The sequence below is a fragment of the Lissotriton vulgaris genome, chromosome 6, assembly GCF_964263255.1.
Source record: "Lissotriton vulgaris chromosome 6, aLisVul1.2, whole genome shotgun sequence".
In the NCBI taxonomy this organism is placed as follows: Eukaryota; Metazoa; Chordata; class Amphibia; order Caudata; family Salamandridae; genus Lissotriton; species Lissotriton vulgaris.
This window is the reverse complement of record NC_141694.1, coordinates 1,400,180,844-1,400,205,156: the sequence shown is the minus strand read 5'-3', so window position 1 is coordinate 1,400,205,156 and position 24,313 is coordinate 1,400,180,844. Positions and strand designations below refer to the sequence as shown.

The following is a 24,313-nucleotide window of genomic DNA, read 5'->3' as shown; positions in this document are numbered from 1 at the left end:
TAAAGCCCCCATGCCCTATGTTTGCAGGGAAGCCAAATCCCTCTCCATATGTTTACTCCCGCAATTATTTGGTTCATAAAGGACCAATGTTTCTCTGAAAGGGGATGATTCCATTCCAATATAAAATGTAGTAGAGAGGCTTGCTAGCATCTTGAAATTATTGGTACCCCCGTCCCTCCTTCTACTTTAGGTTTAGCGATATGAATGAAGCTGAGGCGCAGTTGCTTCTCGCCCCACATGAATGGGTTGATGTCATGCTACAGGTTCCGCAGGATCACTGAGGACAGGCACAAGGGGATGGTCTGAAACACAAATAGAATGCGGGGTAAGCTTGTCATCTTAACTACGGGTATGCGCCAGGCCCACAAGAGACCCGTCTGGGACCAGGTCGCTAAGGAATTTTTGGTTTTTTATATTAGGGGCTCTAGTTGGCCACCAGCGTCTTTTCTGGCGTGTGAGCCAAGAGGATGCCCAGGTATGGTATCATGTCCTCAGCCCATGGGAAGGGAAATTGCGTGCGCAGTGTTGCTGTTGAGGATGGGGGGGCAGAGAGGTTTAGAATCTGGGACTTTGTGAGAATAACCTTAAACCCTGAGATGATGCCAAAGCATCTGGGGCCCGATGTAGGTAGGCCGTTACCGATCGGTAACAGCCGAAAATACCAATTTTCGGCCCTTACCGATCGGTATCCAGCCATCGAGATGTAGGGCAATGAAAATCGTCCAAATCGGTATATATACCGAATTGGAATAGTTACCGAATCGGAAATAATCCAAATCGGAAATACCCCGAATGTGTAACATACCGATTCGATAAAAATACCGAATCGGTACATGTACCGAATCGGTAGTGACACAGAATCGGTATAAATACCGATTCGGTCCATGTATCGAATCGGTAGAAACACCGAATCGGAAAATTATTCCGAATCGGATAAACTACCGAATCGGTAGAGTTACCGATTCGGTAAATCACCGATTCGGACAGGGCAAAACTCTGATTGAGATGTAGGGAAGCATAGAAATACCGATTTTGAGCCAAAATCGGTATTTCAAAATCGGTATTTACCATGGATTACAATCAGGTGGTAACCAACTTCAACCTATAAAAATAGACCCAAAATGCATTGCAACTTGCAGGATGGCGGCTTTTTATGTCATTGGGCTACGGCTACAGCAGGAAGGAGAGAGGGAATGGCAAAGAGAGGAACAGGTCTACAGACAGAGTATCACCCTGTTCATGCTCACAGAGGCAGAGATCCTACAGAGGTACAGGCTGGACTCAGACACCATTCTGGAGCTCATCAGGGACCTCAAACCACTGTTGGACCACCCCACCCCAAGGGCACACGCCATCCCAGCGCACGTGCAGGTGCTATGCAGCCTACACCTGCTTGCGTCTGGCAGCTATCAAAGTGGAGTAGCTGCGGTAGGAGGGGTGACCCAGAGCAGCCTGTCAAGGTTTTTCCACAAATTCCTTGACGCCATGATACAGAGGATGGACCAATACATCTCTTTCCCTACAACCCACGCGGAACTGGTACAAACAAAAGCAGACTTTTACCAGATGGCACAATTTCCCCAAATCATCGGCTGTATAGATGGCACGCACATTCCGATTTGCCCCCCTGCTGACACAGAATACATATACCGCAATAGGAAGTCTACGCACACCATCAATGTTCAGGTGATCTGCAATGCGAAGTGCACCATCACAGACCTGGTAGCAAAATTCCCAGGGAGTACCCATGACTCCTACATTTTTCAACAGAGCGGCATCTATGCACGGCTGACGGCTGGCGAATTTGGTGAAGGATACCTCCTAGGTGAGACACATCATCAGACCCCCATAACACAAAGTAGCTAAGTAAAATACATGTATGCATGTGAGTAATGTTACCCCTTTTCCTTCTAGGCGACAGTGCTTATGCCCTCCGCTCATTCATACTCACCCCCTACCTCAACCCCTCTACACCCAGCCAAAGGAGGTATAACCGGGCCCACAAAAGCACAAGGAATGTAGTTGAACGGACCTTTGGCATCTGGAAAAGCAGATTCAGATGCTTGCACAAGAGTGGAGGTGCAAGGCACTATACCCCCATCACCTGCTGCAAGATCATAGCTGTCTGTGCAATGTTGCACAACCTTGCGGTGAAGAAGGGCTGTGGAAATACAGTTTTTAGTAATGGACGAAAGCTCCTCCATTTTGTATTTTCCAGCATCCATTTTATATTAGCTCTTTCTTGCCTGCCACCTCAGATCATATGGTGTGGCTGCTTCATCTGCACACAGAAATGTTAATACACCAGTCGACCCCAGAGCATATGTTTGCACTTCATTTTATGACGCACAAGTAGAGCAGGGTGTATTGTTTAAAGGTCAAATGACTCATTTGCTCAACTTTCCTATCTAAGTAATGCCAATGTATTACAGTTAACTAAATACTGCCGATGGAGACAAATTACTGTTGACACAAGAAGATGTAACCTTTTGTTCTATATCCGATTGAGTAATCAAGTGAGCGCCTGACTCTGTAACCACAGGCCTGTCTATGTTTATACTTGGCACAAGCAATGCATAGTTCTGCTTTATTCATATGGGCCACACAATTACTGATGACAGATGTGATTTAGTGAATCATCTTTATATTTGTGTTTTACATGCCATGTATACATATTTCCAGAGTGACTGGTCCTGACTAGTACGTGGGACCGTCCCGGGATCGTTAATCATCCTTGGCAGTTGCTGATTTGTCATATCCATTCCCACCTACGCTTATTCCAGCACAAAAGTATATAAGGCTGTCTATGACTTTGTAAGTTGTCCACTTCCCTCATAGCCACATGGAGCTGTGAGGTGGTGTACCCGCTCGAGCGCAATAAATCTTTTTATGTTTCAGTTACCTCCGACTGCTGGTCTTCCTTTGTAAGCATACCTGGGCGAGGTAGAAGAAATCCACTTCGACAGACTTGGCGACTCTGGTGGGACCTCTCCGTGGGACATCCAACGGCTACCTGAGTCCGTGGTTGAGAGGTGCGACTGAGGACCGAATGATCGTAGGGGCCTCTGCACGAAGGAGACAGCGTTTCTCCGCAGCAGCTGCCATCTGAAGTCCCGACTGGCCTCTTGACAACAGGATTCCCCGGCAGAGGTCCACGAGCTGCTCCCTTTTGAAACAGACGTGTTGTCCGAAGACCAACAGTCGGACGATTTAAGGACGATTCAAGGACACACCACAGATTGGTGAGATTGTTCTGTTGCATGTTTTGTTAAAAAATAAGTTTGGTTAACTAAGAGTTTTTTTAATAAATTGTGAGTAAAAAGGTAAAAGGATAGTTATAACTAAAGATAATAGGAACAATGAAGAAATGCATTTCTAAAACGTTCTGTTGTGTAAGTTCAGGTTACCGGTTGGACGAAAGCGTCCCCAACCCTGTTGAAGACAGTCCTGGTTGGATATTAATGATAAAAAAGGGAGTATCAGTGAACCTATACAATAGAATATGGCATGAGTATACAAAAAAAGATAAGGAATTATAGTTTCCTATTGATGGTACCTTTGATTTAGCTAAAGTACAGTATTTACTGCAATGTATGATGGAACGAAAAGTCCGACCTGCTATGTTCGAGGCATTTCAAACGTGGGAGAAATCTGCTAGAACTAGGGCCATGAAACAAAAACAAGACAGGGAAAGAGAAAAGAATAAAACAACTACGGCCAAGGTAGCAGAATATAATGATATAAAGATAAACGAAAATATTGAACAGCAGGACAGAGAATTTCGGATGAAAACAGAAAAGTGTTTTGTCGCGGTAGACAAAAGAAATTGCCCGCCTGTCGATGAGATTTTAGAGGACTTGTTAGACAAGCCCCCCCCATATAATATCCAAAATCCTGTTCCCCCAGGTCCCGGTATTGGGGGCCAACAACTTAACATTGTTGCCCTACCACAAACACAGCATGTGCTCCCTTCTGCTGTGCCGGTCCAACAAGCATCTGCCCCTGTTGTGCCAGCTCAGGCCCAACAAACAGCCTCTCCTACTAATAGTTCGCAGGGCGCACATGGATCTGTAGGAAACACCCCAGCAACACCGTCCGCCCCAACACTCTCCAGCGTGACACTTCCAGTACCAATGACGCCACTTGCTTCACAAAGTGATTCCCCCGTAGTAAATACACAAAGAGCAAACTTTTGGCCGAATTCCCCGTGGCTTACATCCCCGAGGACAAATAGACGAACACCCGACATGCACATTAGACACACCCGATTAGGCTTTAATGAAAAAGAAACTATAAAAAAGATGGCACGAAAATGGATGGACCTTGGGGAAATAACAAAAATAGGAGCCTGGGAAACGTTTGAAGGAATGAAGGAACTGAGAGCTAAGAATCTTGTTATTAATAGTATGGTGAATAGATTGCTTGAATACTGTCAACTCTTGCTAGAGAATAGTACAGTTTCTTTCAGAGTACCAGTGTGGTTACATAAATTATGGAGGGAGAGCGAGCAATCCATATTAACAAACACAGAATGCGAAGATGCGTTTGATGCTTGTTATCACTACCACAAAGAGCTAGATATTATTATGCATAATGCCACCGGTCAACATATCTCCCAACATTTTGGTCCAGAACACGAGCATGATACCTCAGCCTACCCTATGAGAGAAGTACACCCAATTCCTGATCCAAGGGGTGGAGCTCACCCGGCCATCCGACAATATGTGCACACTCCATGGACAAGGGCTGATTTATTGGCCTTGAAGAAAGAGTTGCCTGATCCTAGGAGTAATCCAAAAGTATTTTATGAACACCTTGAATCTGCTCTTAACTTGACGCCTATGATATTGAAAGATATCGATCTTCTGTTTGATTTTTTGGTACCACAGGAACTATGGCGCCCAGTTAGGGATCATGATTCAGTAAATATTAACTGGGGAGCCATAAGGGCTGCGGATACTCGTAGAGCAGCAGGAGAGGATGTGCCACAAGTTTTAAAAGATTTACCTGGACACATTATAGCACGCATGCAGGAAATTTTGCCTAGACAAAAGGTGGACTGGGATAAAATGACCGCTTGTAGACAGAAAGAGGGGGAGGAAGTGACTGATTTTTTCACCAGAATAGAAGAGGTTTTTAAAGGGTATAGTGGACAGGACATTCAGACAGTACAAGGGAAGCGCATTTTTGCCAACCAGTTCGTTAATAACATTTTACCTGACTTATCGGACAGTATAAAGACATACGAAAGTACCTGGACTGCTAAGGACCCAGCTGAGTTATTGACAATGGCTTGCTATTATGAGAATAAGAGAAACTCAGAAAAGGGAAAGAAGGATAAGCAAATGAAGGAATTGAAAACAAAAGCATTGATGCAGCAAGCTTTTCCTGACAGAGGAAGGTCAAGAGGACGTACAAATTTTCAGAGGGGAGGTGGACGTAGTCGTGGGGTTGGTCGAGCTGTTTCAGCTCCGGCGCAACAGAGAGCAGGGTTAGGATACAATCAATGTGCTAACTGCTATCAGGAGGGACACTGGAAGAACGAGTGCCCTTTGTTACAAGGCCAGGGTCAAACTATGAGAAATAATGCAAACACTTACAGAGGAAATTCAACTCCCCGTGTAGACAGGGGGAGAGGTAGAGGACAGCAAAGAAATTACAGTGACACTGAGCAGACAAATTATTTTGACAATAATAGGAGCAATGCGTATTTCACTCAAGATTATACACAATATGACGACAACGAGGATTGGACACAATAGGGATGCCCAGGAGAGGACAGGGAGCGAGTGCAGATACCAGTGGATTCTTCAGGCCCATATGTAAAAATGGTAGTTGAAGGTGAAGAGAGAAAATTTCTTCTAGATACTGGTGCCACTAACACATCCATTTCCCACCGCTTGCTCCCCCATGTTCCTCTCTCGGGAAGATTAGATAAGTCGGTGGGATTTTCAAATGCTGTTGTCACAAGCCCCATTTCGCGACCATTGGATTTCACAATTGGTCCTATAACAGGGAGTATGCCATTTGTACTAACAGAGAAATGTTCGCTAAATTTGCTTGGTTTAAAGGCTTTGAAAATGATGCATGACACTATATACTGCACGCCGGATGGTGTCTATCTAACTTGTAAGAAACAAGGAGTGTCCAGACAATACATGGTTTCAGACAAAAATTACATACCACCCGAACTGCAGGATATTGATCCAAAATTATGGGCACATGGACCAAATGATGTAGGTGAGATGGATATTGAGCCAGTACATATTACATTAAAGCCAAATGTCAGATTGCCTCGCATTCCCCAATATAAAATATCAAAAGAAGGTGAGGAGGGTATTAGATCAGTCATATCAGACTTATTACAACGTAAAATCATACAAGAAGTTACAAGCAGTCCATGTAACAGTCCAATTTTACCTGTGGTTAAACGTGATGATGGAACGGGACAGGTCAAATATAGGATGATTGTTGATTTGAGAGCCATAAACAAAATAGTGGAACCACAATATTAACTATTGATAACGCGGCGACCTAAGCTGCGGCGGTGTGTTGTTGTGGACTGTATGTTTTTAAAGTGTATATTACTGCTGATGTACTAGCGCTTTGTGAAACATTTTAAAACTGAAATTGCTGATTTTAATAGCATGCCCTAAAAAGCATTTTTTAATTAATTGCTACTTTTACTTTGCACCTACCTGTATTTTCTTGCCCTCGTGACCCCGTTCCGCCCCGGCTTGGTGCCGTTTGCGCGGAGGGTCAGCTCGAGGAGCGGCACTTCCTGCCTCGTGGCAACACTTCCGCCCTGATCGTAACCTTGCAGGTCAGCGCTCTAGCGCTGCCGAGCCTGCAGTCTATTTAGACCTCGCCCTCAGCCCCAGCTTCATTGATAACGCGGCGACCTAAGCTGCGGCGGTGTGTTGTTGTGGACTGTATGTTTTTAAAGTGTATATTACTGCTGATGTACTAGCGCTTTGTGAAACATTTTAAAACTGAAATTGCTGATTTTAATAGCATGCCCTAAAAAGCATTTTTTAATTAATTGCTACTTGTACTTTGCACCTACCTGTATTTTCTTGCCCTCGTGACCCCGTTCCGCCCCGGCTTGGTGCCGTTTGCGCGGAGGGTCAGCTCGAGGAGCGGCACTTCCTGCCTCGTGGCAACACTTCCGCCCTGATCGTAACCTTGCAGGTCAGCGCTCTAGCCCTCCCTCACCCCTACTATTTAATGGTAGTATGGAGGAAGCGCAGCGGACGAGCGCAGCGGGAGCGCCGACTTCGCGCCGAAGTCGCGCACAAGTCAAGCCCGTCTGCGCCCGTCCGCGGCCGACCAGGCCCAGGGCCTTGTCGTAATGCCCAATTCTACTCCTACTCCTTCTCCGACCTGCTGCGTCTTAACCTACCGGGACCTATCCCTGCTCGTGCCGTTAAAGCGGCCCAGACATGTGGCATTCTCATTCCATCTGGCTTCTCGGCATTGGCCCCTCTTCATGATCCCGCCCCCTCAGCCCCACTTTTCTCCACCGCCCTATCAATCTACTATCTTAACACTCGCTCCCTTATTCGCCATCAGCTTGAGGTGTTTCAACTATTGATTCAAAGTTCCATCGATATCCTCCTCCTAACAGAAACCTGGATCACTGATGATTCAGCACCTGACATTCTCGCTGCAATTCCTTCGGGATATTATATCATGCACACTAACCGGCCTGCTGGGAAGACTGGTGGCGGAGTGGCGGCTATTATCCGCACCGAACATGTCTTCTCTGAGATCATGATCAATCTCATCCCTAAAACTGAATGTCTGGCATTAAAATTTACCTCCCCTAAATCGTCCTTTGTTTGTGTCTTGGCATACCGACCCCCTGACTCTATGCCACTCTTTCCTCAACTTTTTAGCGATGCTATCGCTCAATTAGCAATTAACCACGCCAATATCGTGGTAATTGGAGATTTCAACTATTGGCCAGCTGATGTCCATGAAAGTCACTCATCGGCAGAATTCACTGACCTACTCAAAGGCATGAATCTTGTCCAACACATTCACTCCCCCACCCATCAGAAAGGTCATATTCTTGACCAAGTTTGGACATCAAACCTCGATATCTCACCTCCTTCAGTTTTCCCTTGCTCCTGGTCCGATCATTTTTTCATTTCCTTTCACTTATATCTGCACACTTTGTGTCCTCCCCCCCGTCCCACAAATATCATGGCTCGTAATTGGAAAAGGGCCAATTTGCCTGACTTCTATGACTCACTGGTCTCCACTGCACCTATGTCGTCGTTCTCAGTAGAGAATCAGGCTGACAATCTTGATGAATGGCTGCGGCAGGCTAGCGATGCAGCTGCCCCTCTTAAAAAAATTAAAACTAAGCGCCCCCATGACGCACAGCGTTGGTTCACGGACCAACTCAAAGCGGAAAAACTTGCGCTGCGGCAATCTGAACGCCGCTGGCGTCGCCATTATGAACCTCTGCTTAAACTTGCCTACATCGAGAATTTGAAATCCTACAAACAATCAATCTCGACAGCCAAGACGGCATATTTCTCGCAAAAAATTTTGAACTCCAATAACAAAACTAAAGACATATTTTCAGTTGTTAATGAACTCTCCTTGCCAGACAGAGTCACCCTTCAACCGCAGCCTACCCAGATCCTCTGCGATTCACTCAACTCCTACTTTACAGATAAAATCATCACTATAAAAAATAATATTCCTTCCCCGGCATCCCCCAATTCTCCTCCTCTTCCCCCCATAAATACCAGTATTCTGACAGAGTTTCCATCTATATCTCTAGAAGAGTTCATCACTCTACTTAATAAAGTCAGTTCGGGCTCCCCCAATGATTGCTGCCCCCCGGAGGTCTTAAAAGAAGCCTTCCTTGCTTGCCCAGGTCCCCCTCTAGCACTACTTAATAACTCCCTTGCCATCGGGAAGGTTCCATCTTCATTCAAGCAAGCTGCAGTTCTCCCTATATTGAAGAAACCTAACGCAGATCCTTCAATACTCTGCAACTATAGGCCCATTTCTCTCCTACCTTACCTGGGAAAGATTTTGGAGACCTTTGTTACTCGCTGCTTGAGCTCTTTTATAGAGAAATCGTCCTTCCTAGACCCCCAACAAGCTGGATTTAGACCCCTCCACTCCACCGAGGCGGTCATAGTGGCTGTCATGGACACCCTTAGGAAAGGGGCGGACAAAAACACTTCTCAAGCCCTCGTCCTATTAGATCTTTCGGCGGCTTTCGACACGGTCGATCATGCTCTTCTGATCGACCGTGTCCACAACGCCGGCATCCAGGGAGTGGCCCTTGACTGGCTTAGATCTTTTCTCCATCAACGTTCGCAGTCTGTTCATCTCTCCACCTTCTCCGCCTCTTACACTTCCCTTCCCTGCGGTGTTCCTCAGGGCTCTGCACTTTCTCATCTCCTTTTTAATTTGTACCTCCAACCTCTTTTAGCCTCCCTCCGCAACTCTCCGGTCACAATATACAATTACGCGGACGATCTTCAGTTAATTTTCCCCATAGACTCCCTCCCTTCCTCCCGTACCAATTTCCAGAGTATCATGCTGACCATCGCGGAGTGGATGCATCACAGCCATTTAAAGCTGAACCCTACAAAAACCGAGCTCGTTTTGGTAGGAGGCCCCAATCATCCATGGAATGCCACGTTTTGGCCTACTTCCTTGGGGCTGGCTCCCTCTCCCGTGAGATCAGTCAAAAGCCTGGGGGTGATCATCTCTGAAGACCTATCAATGCGACCCCACATCAACGCGGTCACATCTGCCTGTTTCTTCCATCTCAGGCGGATCCGTAAGATCAGCAGGTATTTCAATAAAGAAGCCTTGACCCAAGTTGTCATTGCGCTAATCACCTCTAGACTTGATTATGCGAACATTCTCTATGCTGGCATTCCTGCATGCCATCTTCAACGACTGCAGCTGGTGCAGAACCAGGCTGCTCGCCTGATTTTCCACCAGCCCAAGCATCAGCATGTCACTCCCCTTCTTCGCAGTCTACACTGGCTCCCGGTATCCAAACGCTGCATTTTCAAACTGGCATGCACCACCTTTAAGGCCCTATCAGACGCAGCTCCTGTTTTTATCTCTTCGGCCTTGTCCCGTCATATCCCCACAAGAGCTCTTCGCTCAGCTTCATTAAACTTCCTCGAGGTCCCTAGATTCAAAAGGAAAAAGCACGGTGGCTTGAGCTTTTCCGTCCTGGCCCCTTCTACGTGGAACTCCCTTCCACTTTCGCTCCGTCTCTGCCCTAAGTATGACTGCTTCCGCAGACTCCTAAAAACCCTGCTCTTCCAAGCCGCATACGACTAAACCTCCTGCTTCTGGGTCACGCCACCTGTCAATGAGCGCCAAGAAACCGATGGTGATAGTGCGCGTTATAAATGTTTTTTAAAGTAAAGTAAAGTAAAGTAAAGTAAATACCCAGTTGTTCCTGACATTACAGCAATGTTTTCATCTGTACCACCTTCAGCCCAGTGGTTTACTGTCATAGACCTGAAGAACGCTTTCTTCAGTATCCCCATACACCCAGACAGCCAGTATTTGTTCAGTTTCAGTTTCCAAGGGCGATCATATAAATTCTGTCGTGTTCCCCAGGGGTACACTGAAAGCCCTAGCATCTATAGCCAGGCATTAAAGAGACAACTAGATGACTGTGCTTTGCCACCAGGTACAGTATTACTGCAATATGTAGACGACTTACTGATCACAGCTGAGACAGAGGACATTTGTAAGCAGGCTACGCATGATGTTCTAACATTTCTTGCTCTGCATGGACACAAGGTTTCGCCAGCTAAGTTACAATATTGTCGACAGGAGGTAACTTACTTAGGTCATCTCCTGTCGAAAGGTGGGAGGAGATTATCATCTGAAAGAATACAAACAGTGCAGAACATTCCCAGACCTAGAACTCAAAAAGATGTGCGTGCATTTCTTGGAATGGTCTCCTTTTGTAGACAATGGGTACCAAATTTTTCTTACCTGGCCAAACCATTACTGTCCTTAACTCACAAAGATGTGGAAGATCCTGTTCCTTGGGATAAAGAACATCAAGATAGCTTTGTGGCTTTGAAAACTGCTTTATGCAATGCACCTGCTTTGGGCACACCAGATTACACTAAGAACTTTGCACTGTTCGTACATGAGAGAGAAGGATGCGCAATGGCTGTACTAACCCAGAAAAATGGAGAGAAGAATAGACCATGTGCCTATTTTTCCTCAACATTGGATCCGGTAGCAAGAGGTCTACCGAACTGCCTCAGAAATATTGCTGCCGCGGCTGCTGCAGTAAGACAGGCAGAATCTATTGTACTTGGACATCCAGTTATGGTTTACGTACCTCATTCAGTAGACATACTGCTGAATAAAACCAAAACTCAGCACTTAACTAATGCTAGGTTGACTCAGTATGAGCTAATACTGATGGCCACTAATGTGACCTTGCAGAGGTGTAACACCATAAACCCAGCTACTCTGATGCCTCTCCCTTCGGAGCAGGATGAAGTACAACACGATTGCGTGATTGTCACTGAAACTGAAACGAAAGGTCGAGTAGATCTGGCGGACATACCTATGCAAGAGGTCGATGGAACACTATTTGTGGATGGCTCTTGTCTAAAGAGACCGGATGGACCTACCTCTGCAGCCTATGCAATCACAACCAATAAAACAGTTGTAGAAACATGTAAAATAGAACAGATGTCTGCTCAGGCAGCCGAGTTGATTGCCCTAACTAGAGCATGTGAGCTTTCAGAAAACTTAGCCGTAAACATTTACACTGATAGTCAGTATGCATGGGGGGTGGCACATAACTTCGGCCGATTATGGGCCGAAAGGGGGTACATCACATCTGGAGGTGCGAAAATACAACACGGCACCTTGATCACAAGACTACTAAATGCCCTTGCATTACCAACTAAGTTGGCCATCATGAAGTGTAGTGCACACAAGAAAATCACAGACCATGTAGGTCAGGGAAACGCCTTCGCCGATGAAACAGCAAAACACACTGCATTGAATGAGTACACCTTAACATATGTAGTGTCAAAAACTGATAAGGGGGAGACAAACATTGATCCCTACAAAGAGATAAAGGACATCCAAGAATTTGCAAGTGAAGATGAGAGGAAGCAGTGGGTTAAGGAAGGATATTATTTTGACACACACTTTGGGGCTTGGATGCATACACTGGGACATTTGAGAAAGTGGGTCCTGCCTGACAGTTTTCTCCTACCCATGCTTCACATGGTTCATGGTCCTGCACACTTGGGGGCTGATGGAATGACAAATACCATTGAAAAGATATGGGTCAACAAAAACATTAGGAAGACAGCTGTAAAATTATCCAAGAACTGTATGACCTGTGCTCTCCACAATGTGGGAAAGGGAATACAAGTGCCACCTGGTCATTTCAGATTGCCAGAATACCCCTTTGAATGCCTACAGATGGATTACATAGAAATGCCCCCTGCCAATGGCAAAAGATATGTCCTGGTCGTTATATGTAGTTTCAGTAACTGGGTGGAGGCATTTGCTTTAAAAGACAATACCGCATTGAGCACAGCTAAAATGTTGTTGAGAGAGTACTTTACCCGCTATGGCTTGGCCAGAAGTCTCTGGAGTGACAACGGGGTACATTTTTCGAATAAAATAATGGACCTAGTCTGCCAAGGGTTGGGGATAAAGCAAAGTTTTCATTCAGTTTATCACCCAAAAGCAGCAGGGCTTGTGGAACGCTGTAACGCTACATTGAAAAATAAACTGCAAAAAATATGTGCATCAAGCACTCTCAGCTGGGTAGATGCATTACCCTTAGCCTTGTTCTCCATGAGGACAACTGTTACATCCAAAAACAGACTCTCCCCATATGAGCTTGTTATGGGGAAACCAGCAAATGTATATGGGTTTGCCTCTCCACCAAAGTTGCAAGAATTGACGCATTCTGCTTTGTTGGATTATTGTAAAGAACTAACTTCTGCCCTGTCTACCATTCGCCAACAGGTCAGAGACACGTGGTCCCCACCTCTGGAAGGAGAAGTACACAACATCAAACCCGGGGACTGGGTCCTGACCAAGAACTTTGTAAGGAAGAACAGTCTGCAGCCCAGGTGGAAAGGGCCAGCGCAGGTTCTGTTAGTCACACAGACGGCGGTTCGATGTGACGGACACAAAAATTGGATTCATCTATCAAATGTGAAGAGAGCACCACCGTTCTGGCCAGCACTGCCCCCGGAAGAGGACCGTTCTGACCGAAGGACTGGTGACTGCATTCCGGCATGCATGGACGATCAACAGGCTGCATCAGGATACAATCTACGCCCAAGGAAGATGAAGAGTGCTTAGGACGGAGCAAGCACCAACTGCCACGCACTGAATAGTGCCAACTTTAAAGGACTAACTTGTGCAGTGAGGTTAGTAAAATAAGGACACTGCCGACTCTGAGCTGAAAAGAGAATAAAGAAATACCTCCGAAGCCCAGCGACCCATAGGAGGAGAGGGTGTGAAGTCAAATTTGCCAATCACAAGGTCTGTAACAGTGAGGCCTATAACGAACACTGTTGAACTGCCGCACTTGTGAGATTATATAAATCAAAATTCTGAGAGCGAATGGTATTTCCGTTTGGAAGAACGACTAGACATCTTCCTTTACTAGAAATGGAGGATACATATTCCACTCTTAATGTGAACAAAAAGGGGCGTTGGTACTCCAAACTATGCATATTCTGTATGTTATTTTGCATAATGTCTTTGGTCATTGGATTATTATATCTCCTAGAGCTCTACCATCCTATTGCAAAAACAGCCCGCTCCCATCAGAGCTTCCCTCTGACTTTGTTCCCTCAGTTACAGTACCACCAGAGGATATGGACCACAGAGAGGAGATGCGTCATAATTCTTTCCTTACCTTACTTCATCAGACCCATCAAGTGATTGATAAAAATAATTGTTGGATCTGTATGCAATTCCCAGCCTATGTAGACGAAGGTATACCCCTTCTTCAGGTACCCCTGCCATTTGAAGCATCCTGTTATGCATTACACATTGCGATGCTGAAAGTTGAGCTAATAAGGGTCTTCAGCAACTTAGTAACTTCCCGTTCTACCACTAGAACACCAATTGCCTCCTTGTATACCCATTATGATAAAGACATTCTCCAGTCAGGGAATTGCTCTGAAGTTATTTTACCAAATGCAACGTTCCCATTTTCTAACATATTCACCCCGCTGTTTTTGGTAAAAAATGATAGCACACCTCCGCTCCATAGGGACACCAGAGAGATACCCTTTTTGAAAATGAGGCAGCGTAGTGTGCTTGGGAGTATATGTATTAGGAGCAACGGTACCGCCAACATGGGGAATAGTACCAATTGCAATATGACATTTGAAGTGTCTTCCCAGGAAATAACTGTTCCACTCTATATCGGTGACTCAGTTTATTTCATTTGTGGTTCCAGGGCCTATGTGTGGCTACCAGTGAATTGGGGTGGCTGTTGTCACCTAGGTCTTGTAACACCAGCAATGTCTGTAAAAAGTACTGCAGAAGTGAATAAGGCATCCAGAACTCTGAGAGGTAGGAGGAGTGTTGATCAAGGAGATACAGCGGCTGAGATAGCTGGTGATGTACTAAAGGCCTTTGTTCCTTGGTATGGCCCTGCCATAAATTCCAGAAACATACGCAGGTTGTCCCGTCTACTAGAAGCTACTATAGAAGAGACAGCAGGCATAATTGAGAACATCACAGTTGAGCTTAAGGCTCTCAGATTAGTTTCTCTTCAAAACAGGATTGTGCTAGACATGATGTTAGCAGAACGGGGTGGAGTCTGTAGAGTGATCGGGTCCTCTTGCTGCACGTATATTCCTGACTCATCAACATCGGTTAGGCAGGCTGTCAAAAGGCTATATGATATAGGTGCCCAGGCCCATAGTGATGTTGGCCCCTGGGATCCTGTAGGTTCCATTTGGAATGCCTTGTCTGCTTGGGGCTGGAAGATAGGGATGTTTCTAGTGGTTATCTTCCTTGTGGTAATCGGGTGCTGCGTTCTCATTAATTGTCTGCCCATGTGTTGCCAGTGTTTGGGGCGATTGCTAAAACCACCCCCAATGCCCCCAGTGACTGTGACTAATGCTCTTATTATGAGGGATGTTGTAACCCAACAATTGATGGATATTGATATCTCAGATAATAACCCTTCTGACGCAAATACTGTTGATTACGTCAATGAGCGCAGTGAGGCCCACTATAGTAACAGCCGGCCCATATATGAACATGTGCATTAGGCCGCAACAAAATGTTGGACCTTGCGTCCAAAGGGCCGATTGTGGAAATACAGTTTTTAGTAATGGACGAAAGCTCCTCCATTTTGTATTTTCCAGCATCCATTTTATATTAGCTCTTTCTTGCCTGCCACCTCAGATCATATGGTGTGGCTGCTTCATCTGCACACAGAAATGTTAATACACCAGTCGACCCCAGAGCATATGTTTGCACTTCATTTTATGACGCACAAGTAGAGCAGGGTGTATTGTTTAAAGGTCAAATGACTCATTTGCTCAACTTTCCTATCTAAGTAATGCCAATGTATTACAGTTAACTAAATACTGCCGATGGAGACAAATTACTGTTGACACAAGAAGATGTAACCTTTTGTTCTATATCCGATTGAGTAATCAAGTGAGCGCCTGACTCTGTAACCACAGGCCTGTCTATGTTTATACTTGGCACAAGCAATGCATAGTTCTGCTTTATTCATATGGGCCACACAATTACTGATGACAGATGTGATTTAGTGAATCATCTTTATATTTGTGTTTTACATGCCATGTATACATATTTCCAGAGTGACTGGTCCTGACTAGTACGTGGGACCGTCCCGGGATCGTTAATCATCCTTGGCAGTTGCTGATTTGTCATATCCATTCCCACCTACGCTTATTCCAGCACAAAAGTATATAAGGCTGTCTATGACTTTGTAAGTTGTCCACTTCCCTCATAGCCACATGGAGCTGTGAGGTGGTGTACCCGCTCGAGCGCAATAAATCTTTTTATGTTTCAGTTACCTCCGACTGCTGGTCTTCCTTTGTAAGCATACCTGGGCGAGGTAGAAGAAATCCACTTCGACAGGGCACTGAGGTGGAGTTGACGACGACGTTGCTGTGCCACAAACACAACCTGCTGGGGTGTCTACGCCAAGTGATGGCAGATACAGACGTGAGGAGATTACAGAAAACTATTTCTGAGTGAGTACAGATGCACAGACAGGTCAAAGGATGTTAGAAAAAGCCTGGGGTTTAATGGAGCAACAATTATACTCCTGGCAGGAGATGTGGCAGGTGTAGGGTGGCTCTGTGGTGGTGAGTTCTCCGGGGAGAACTGCAATGGGGGCGTTAGAGACAGTCGGGGGGAGTGTGGAAATGTGAGGGTATGTCCAGTGTCTTCCTCATTTCCCAGGGCACTGCTGTTCTCCTCCTCCTCCTCCTCCTGTGCTGGTAGACTGGTGCTTGGCCCTGCCACCGCACTGGCAGATGGTGCTGGTGCTGGTGCTTGAGTAGCTCCTGCTCCTCCGCCTGATGGTGCCCCTAGGTATAAAGAAGCATTTGTGAACTGAGTGCTGATGTATTACAGTCACTACAATTAAAGCATTGCACATATCATTTCAAATACTTTGATTCAGTTTTACAGTTCTTTTCATTATGCTTCTGCACTGGCTTTTTTGCCTACTTCTGCAGACTACATTTACCATGATGCATTTCTCATGTCTGTTGGTAGCAGTACTGGGCTGGGGTTTGGCTGTGCATTGGGTCTAAAGGGGAGGTGTCTGGTAGGGTGTGTCAAGATGCGCATGCTTCTTACCTTTAGCTGTAGCTCTGGCTGAGCTATCCAGGTCCCCAACTCCCACCACACTCTCCCTCTCAATGGTAGTCACCACAAGTTCCTCCAGGTCAGTGAGGGGTGGCGCCGGGTTCCTGCCTCCACCAGTAAGTCCTGCCTGCTTTTGCAGCTCTGCCAGTTTCCTCTTTGTGAGGCTGCGGATGTCGTAGATCCTCTTCTTGAGGTCGTCCAGGGTCCTGGGGGTGACACCAACAGCGTTTACTCTTTCCCCAATTTCACTCCACAGCCTCCTCTTAGTGCTCTCAGGGACAGTGAGGGACAGCCTCCCAAACAGCTGCCTGTGTACCCTCACCACCTCCTCCACCAACACTTGCAGCTCCATGGTGCTGAATTTGGCCTTCCTCTTGCGCTCTGCCTTCTGGCTCTCAGAGTTGCTTGCCATGTTTCACAGGGAGATACTGCTACCACTGCTGCTCACTGTGAATGCTCAGCTCAGGCTGCCTCTCCAGAAAGTTCTAATGAGTTGCACCTGCCTGGGTAGCCACTCCCTGCTAGGGTGGGGGAGGGTGGTTCCACCTCATTGGCTGATGTCTTTGGTTTCAGTTTTACTTGCTTGCCGAATCGGCATTTACCGAATCGGATTTTACCGAATCGGATTTTGCCGAATCGGTAAATACCGATACGGTATTTACAATGCGTTCCTATGGGCCTTTTGGCCATGGGGGTGTATTGCGATTACCGAATCGGTATTTGCCGAATCGGTAGTAGCCGATTCGGTAAATTCCGATTCGGTAAATGCCGATTCGGTACGTATCGAATCACAATACCGATTACTACTGAATCAGTATTTTTCCGATTTTTTTTATCTACATATCATTTTCCGATTTCAAAATACCGATTCGGTACGATTCGGTATTTTAAAATCGGAAAATGCGTTTTACCTACATCGGGCCCCTGAATTCTTCAACTAGGGCGGAGAGCGAGGTCATAGGGTTTGTTAGGGAGAGGACCAAGTCATCCGCATATAAGCTATGGTGTGTGTAGCTGCCCCAAATCGGATCCCCGTAATCAGTGGGTTGTCTTGAATTCTTTGCGCCATCGAATCCATATAGAGTGCAAAAAGCAGCAAAGATAGGGGTTAGCCCTGTCTCGTCCCTCTGCATATTGGTAAAGACCTGGAGGAGAACCTATTGATCTTAACCAATGCTCTTGGGGCATTGTAAATGCATTGCATCCAAGCTAGGAACCTGTCCCAAATCCAAACCGGTGTAGAGTGCTAAATAGGAGTGGCCGGTTGACCCTGTCGAACACTTTTTATATGTCAACTGAGAGTAGAAGAGCTTCTTTCCGGGACAGGTGTATGAGATCCGTGAGATGTATAAGATGTTTTGTTTTATCCCCAAATTGCCTTGAAGGGATATACCTGGCTTGATTCGGGTCGATGAAACCTGCCATGAGGGGATAAAGGCGCATAGCCAGAATGCTCCAGAATATCTTCATGTCCGTATTTAGCAGCGAGATGGGGCGATAGGACCTGCACTTCATGTGGAGCTTTAGGATAACAAAGATGGATGCCTCAGATAGGGAATCAGGTAGGCGTTCTGTGTCAAGAAACGAGTTGAACAGCCGTACCAACAGGGGGGCAGAACTTTTAATAGAGCAGAGGAGTGAAGCTGTCGGGCCCGGTACTTTGGAGCGTTTAAGGCACGCAATTGCAGATATCATTTAGTCTACTTGGATGAGGCGATCCATCTGGGAAACTATCTCAGATGGAAGTAGTGCTTGCTCTGCTTCCTGAATGCATGAGTCTATGTCGCTGGAGGGAGAATCCTCCCCTGCATATAGCCGGCTTTGAAGGCTTTGAAGGCTTCTGAAATCTCGGAGGGGTCCGGATCGCTGGAACCAATCCAGAGGTTTCTTTGTGGCGCAGTCTATGGGATAGCATACAGCTTGAGCCATTACCGCTAATAAAGAATTTGTGGCAGGGCGTATTCTGCCTGGTCCAGGTCGAAGCGTCCTAGAGTTATGCTTTGCTTTTCAAGTTCCCTCCACACTCGGGGAGTGCCTGTGCACTTATAGATTGACTCAAGCTTTGCTACTGCCGCCTCTATTTGTTTCCAATTTTCTGCATGCAGCTTATTCTCTCCCACAGAGATCACTGTTAGTTATTCTCGAAATACAAATGTTAATGCCTTCCTTACTGAAGCAAGACAGGCTTCCTCGCGTTCATTAATGCTAAGATAGTTTGTGATAGTTGTGTGCATTGTAGGGGTGGGTGGCAAATTCTGTTCCGCTCATGGAACTTGCAAAATTTTGGCATTTTCGCGTTCTATGCGGAACGCAAAAATGTAAAAAATTCTGCGATCCGTGGCGGAACGGAATTCGGGGGCATGATGGCAGTAGAAAGTATTTCAGTTGAGTAGAGCTATTGCACAAAATGGTGGCATCTTCCTGGATAAATATGCAGGGCAGGATTCATTCTGGCACGGTGCTCCTGTCACAAAAATTAAACCTCAACAGGAAGCCCTTACAGACATAAATAAAGCCGGTGCCCGAGTTGAAACTCAAATTCAGTAACATATTATTCAGCCCAAAAAATTAGTGAGCACGGTTGAGGCTGGGCAGGTGTGCTTTCTCCCCATATCTGCCATCGAAAAATTAGCTGTAGTCCTTAATGGAGGTCTTTGCATCCAAGAATTTCTCGTGCGCAATCCCTGTGTAGTTCCTGTGACCAGAAGGCTGCTTTCTTCTCATCTGCTGCTCTGATCGGTCTCTTACCCTTTATAAATATTAGGCATGTAAACTCGCACAGAAGCCCCGCCCATCTGGCCCCGCCCCACACACACTAGCGGTATGCAACGTCCTCCCGCCCTTTCCCCACTATGATGGACAGCTCACTCAAGGGACCTTGGCGCCTTTTGGCGCAGGGGCAAAGTTACAGACACACATGGTCCCAGGGAACGCCTCCTTTGGCCGTTAACGCAGCTGTAGTGTAGGAAAAGCACTTTACATTTACCCAACGAGGTATCACTTACTGATTAGCCAGTAGAAAGTACTCCAGTTGAATAGAGGTATTGCACAAAACTGTATCATCTTCGTGGATAAATATGCAGGGCAGGATTCATTCTGGCACGGTGCTTCTGTCACAAAAATTAAACCTCAACAGGAAGCACTTCCAGACATAAATAAAGCAGGTGCCCGAGTTGAAGCTCAAATTCAGTAACGTTTTAATCGGCCCAAAAAATTAGTGAGCACGGTCGAGGCTGGGAAGGTGCGCTTTCTCCCTATATCTGCAGCTGAAAATGAGCTGTTATCCTTGATGGAGGTCTTTGCATCCATGAGTTTATTGAGCGCAATCCCAGTGTAGTTCCTGTGACCAGGAGGCTGCTTTCCTCTCATCTGCTGCTCTGATCGGTCTCTGACCCTATATAGAGGAATGTGAACTCACGAAGAAGCCCCGCCCCTGAAATCTCTGCGAGCACGCAAAATTCCACACGTTTGCAGCGATTTTTTGCCGTTTCACAGATTTTTGCGAAAGGCAACTTCGCAAATTCCACCCACCCCTAGTGCATTGCTTTCACTGTCTGTTTGGATTGTAGCACAGCGTCTCATAATCGCCACCGAGATGGGCGGGCATGAAAAGCGCAGAGATTCAGTGATAGCATGATTGGGGCATGATCAGACAGAAGCAAGGCTCAATGGTAGTGTCCCCTACACAGTCCTTCAGGGCGTCTGTTATGAAGAAATTATCTATGCGAGCATAGGGTTTGTAGGCAGCTGAGTAAAATGTGTATTCTCTGGTAAGGGTGTGTTTGTCTCCAGATGTCAGTATGCAAGTTGTTGGTTAGTTATTGCAGCCCTGCGGGCAAGCGAGCCCCTGACTGTGTTGTGCACTGACTCGAGAGTTTGAGGTTTGTGTCCATGACTAGATTGAGATCGCCTCCTATCACTATGGCCCTATCTGGAGAGGTTAAGACTTGTTCAAGAGCGTTAATGAGGAAGTGCTCCTGGTTTTCATTTGGTGCGTATAGGGAGGCAACTGTGAACTGCATGGACCCCAACTGAAATCTGATCCCTAGTGCTCTACCTTTGATTTCCATGAATGAGGAGGTGACCTTCCCATGAAACGTCCGAGTGAGCAGACTGGGTACTTCATTCTTTTTAGTCGTGCCCGATGTCCAAAACTGTCATGGGAAAATTGGGAGCGCATGCGATTATTGTCCCTGGCTAAGAGATGCGTCTCCTGGAACATGCAGACATCACAGCCCAATCGCTCCAAGAGAGACAAGATCACCTTGCACTTTACTGGATATTTAGGTCTCTTATATTGAGGCTTAATTTATGAATGGATTGTGCCATGTGGCTGCGGTGTGCCATGCTCTGTATAACTTCTTATGCTTGCGTCGCTCTAGTGGGGCAGGAGGGGAGCGCCCGAAGACTCTGGTCTTGGTGCCATTAGTACACAATGGACAAGGAGGCTGGTGTGGAGGAGTGCGAAACGAAAGAAGATAAAAAGATACCCACAACTGATATAAATGATACAAAACAGTAACAACTGATGACCAAAGTTCATCTGCTCCAGTAGATTGGGGTGGTCTGTGGCCATATACAACGCGTCCACTTTACAAGGGAGTCCTTTGTGGTATTGCCGGATCATGTAGGGGTCGGGTAGGAGAGGATAAAGTCCTCAATGTCTTCGATCTTCCTGCCACCTCACCACCACTGCTAGTACCACACTACTCCCCCTAGGTTGCCACTGTTTTAGGAAGCCTCTGAAAGGGCATAGTCCACGAAAAAAGGCCTGCAGGACCGCTTGCCTTTCATTGCAGATGGTATCCAGGTCAGGTTTCATTCTGGCTCGGACGCTCTTGACTAATTGTCATGTTTGTCGCGGCATTTTGTTGACACTGGGGGAGAAGTGCCGTTCTTCGGTACCCCCTGGTGCGCCAATATCTGGTGGAGGGCTCCCTCTAAACGGAAGATGATGCAAAAGGGGTGCCTCCATGCGTACAGGATGTTGGCTTTCTTAAATGCTCTGTGACTGGGACGAAATCCTTGCGTTTTTGTAAGGTGATCTGGGAGAGATCTTGATATACCACTGGTGTGTGGCCTTTGAACTGTATTGTGTGTGCGTCTCAGGCTCTTTTGAGGATGTTTCCTTAATTTGAAAATCATATATGCACACCAATATGTCCCCTGGGTGTCCTTTCTCAGACCGTCCGGTAGTGGAGTGGTGTGGCTCACTGGTTAGATGCGGCAGAGCCGTAAGCAGAGAACGGCCCGGGACCAGGTTTCAATCCCCGACGCGGCAGGGTCGTGGACCAGGGTCAAACGGACTCGATAATTCTCGCCTCGGTGCCTACTCTAACCAGGGAACACACTCGGCAACTCTGGGCATCAAGCTTGCCTCATCTCTACAACGGCCCCCCACAGATGCCGAGGATGCCTGGTTTCATCTTGGAGATACCCAGAAAAGGGACCATCTCACAGGGAAAACCAGGACGGGTTCCCCAGCGGTCTTCAGCACCAGGATACTCCTTGGAGTCACAGTGCGCTTTTTTTTTTTTTTTTTTAAGCCTCATATTGCGAAAAGAAAGTGGATAATAAGGTGTTTCGGGGAAATTGACGGTCTGCTTATATTGTATACCTTCACTGCCCCTTGGAGTCACAGTGCGCTTTACAAGTACACCCACATTTACATTTACATATCATATGTAAAGTATGAGCAGTACGGTTACAATATCAACACACTGACTTGTCATTTTATAGGCAAAAAAACTTCCTATCTAAACCAAACCCCACCCCACCTCCCACCCACTCCTGGTCTAATTAATCCAGATAATGCCACCACCCTCGAGGGAATTCCTTTATGTCTCTATCTGTAGGGTATGGCGACCAAATGTAATCACTCTTGTTCATTGGAGGGCCTATATCACAGGAAATGTCTGGGAAGGTACGCATCTTACTGGGACCCTGCCGCCGGTGATGGGGCAGCTCCTAGTGTAGGTTAATAGCGATTCCAGGAAGGCCTTAGTCACCGGACCCCTCCCTGCCTTCAGGGTCTGATTTGAAATCACCACCTGCACTTGTTTGTCTGTCCTCCACGGCAGAGCTTCCCTGCTTGCCAAACATCTCCTTAAGGGAGCGGTCTTTCTTGGATCTATTCACCACCATTCTGCTGTATAATAGAAGGGTATTGGCACTGGAGTCGTTCTAGCCCCTGGGCTCCCTCAGGAGGTCTCCTTCTTTTCAAATGTGTCCTTACTTGTTGAAGCTGAGATGCTCGGCAGCTAGGCCCCCTCGGGATTGGCGGTGCAGTGATCAGGAGGACGTCTCTGTGTCCTTACTTGTTGAAGCTGAGATGCTCGGCAGCTAGGCCCCCTCGGGATTGGCGGTGCAGTGATCAGGAGGACGTCTCTAACTTGCCCCTCTTTAGCTTCTCTACTCCTGTGTGTGTGCCTTGGCCAGGGTGTAGTATTGGCTTATAGTTGCTCTCTAAGGCAGCTGGCCTATTGGCGGACAGAAGGGGGACTCCACCTGCTCGGTGCATTGGAGGGCATGGGGGACTTTCACCTGCGCGTCACCGGCCCTGCCGGAGTCCAATGTGTGATGTGGTGGTATGCAGACCAGACGGTGCATGTCCCTGCTCGTGTGACTTCTCCAGGCAGTCGCACATGCTTTCTCTATTTTTTCTCCCTCCCCTTGACAGTCGTCTTGGCTAGAGTGGGGTGGGGGGGAGACTGTGGAGACACCAGGCACATGCTTGTTCAGTTGGCCCTCACCCAGGGGCGCGGGTCCCCAAGTAGCTTTATGGGAGCTGCTGAGGCCATGCATCAGCCCGCACTGAACTACGGAGGCCCCCTTCTTCCTTAGCCCGGCCTTGCTGAGTAGGTTTGTGTGTTGCTTCCTCCCCCGATGTGTCCGGACCCGCAATGGTCAGAGGGGGAGGGAACACTGCTCTCCCTTTGGAGCTGCGGAGCTTACCGGGGGTCAGTCATGTGCTGGCTGTATGGGCTGGGCTTAGTCCAGGACAATGCTGTGGGTCGAGTCAGAGATCTATGTCCCTTAGCCTGGCAGTGCACTGGGATGCACCATGGGGCTCTTACCTCAGAGCTGCTTTCCCAACTGAGGTCCATTGTGTGACGTGGGCGTCAGCTTCTGCCTGGGGCCACGCTGTAGGCTGAACTTGGGTCTGGGTGTCCTGCACTTCACCGACAGTTAGCAATATACAAGCTTAGATCTTCTACAACACCACACTCATACCTTATAGTCTCGCAGCAACAGGGGCCCAGACTAGACTACCCTGAGGCAGTTCCGATTATCTACCATTACACACTGATAACCATCAGTGCTCACACAAGCCACAATCTGGTGGGTATACACACTGACCACAAGCAGTGTTCTCGCAAGCCACAATCTGGTGGGTATACACACTGACCACAATTAGCGCTCTCGTTATTTCCTA

The 24,313-nt window shown here is 46.9% G+C and overlaps 1 pseudogene; it reads left to right on the top strand.

Annotated features, from left to right (window-relative positions):
- The first annotated feature begins 13,626 nt into the window (after positions 1-13,626).
- LOC147708918 (uncharacterized) lies at positions 13,627-15,296 on the top strand (annotated as a pseudogene).
- The last annotated feature ends 9,017 nt before the right edge of the window (positions 15,297-24,313 follow it).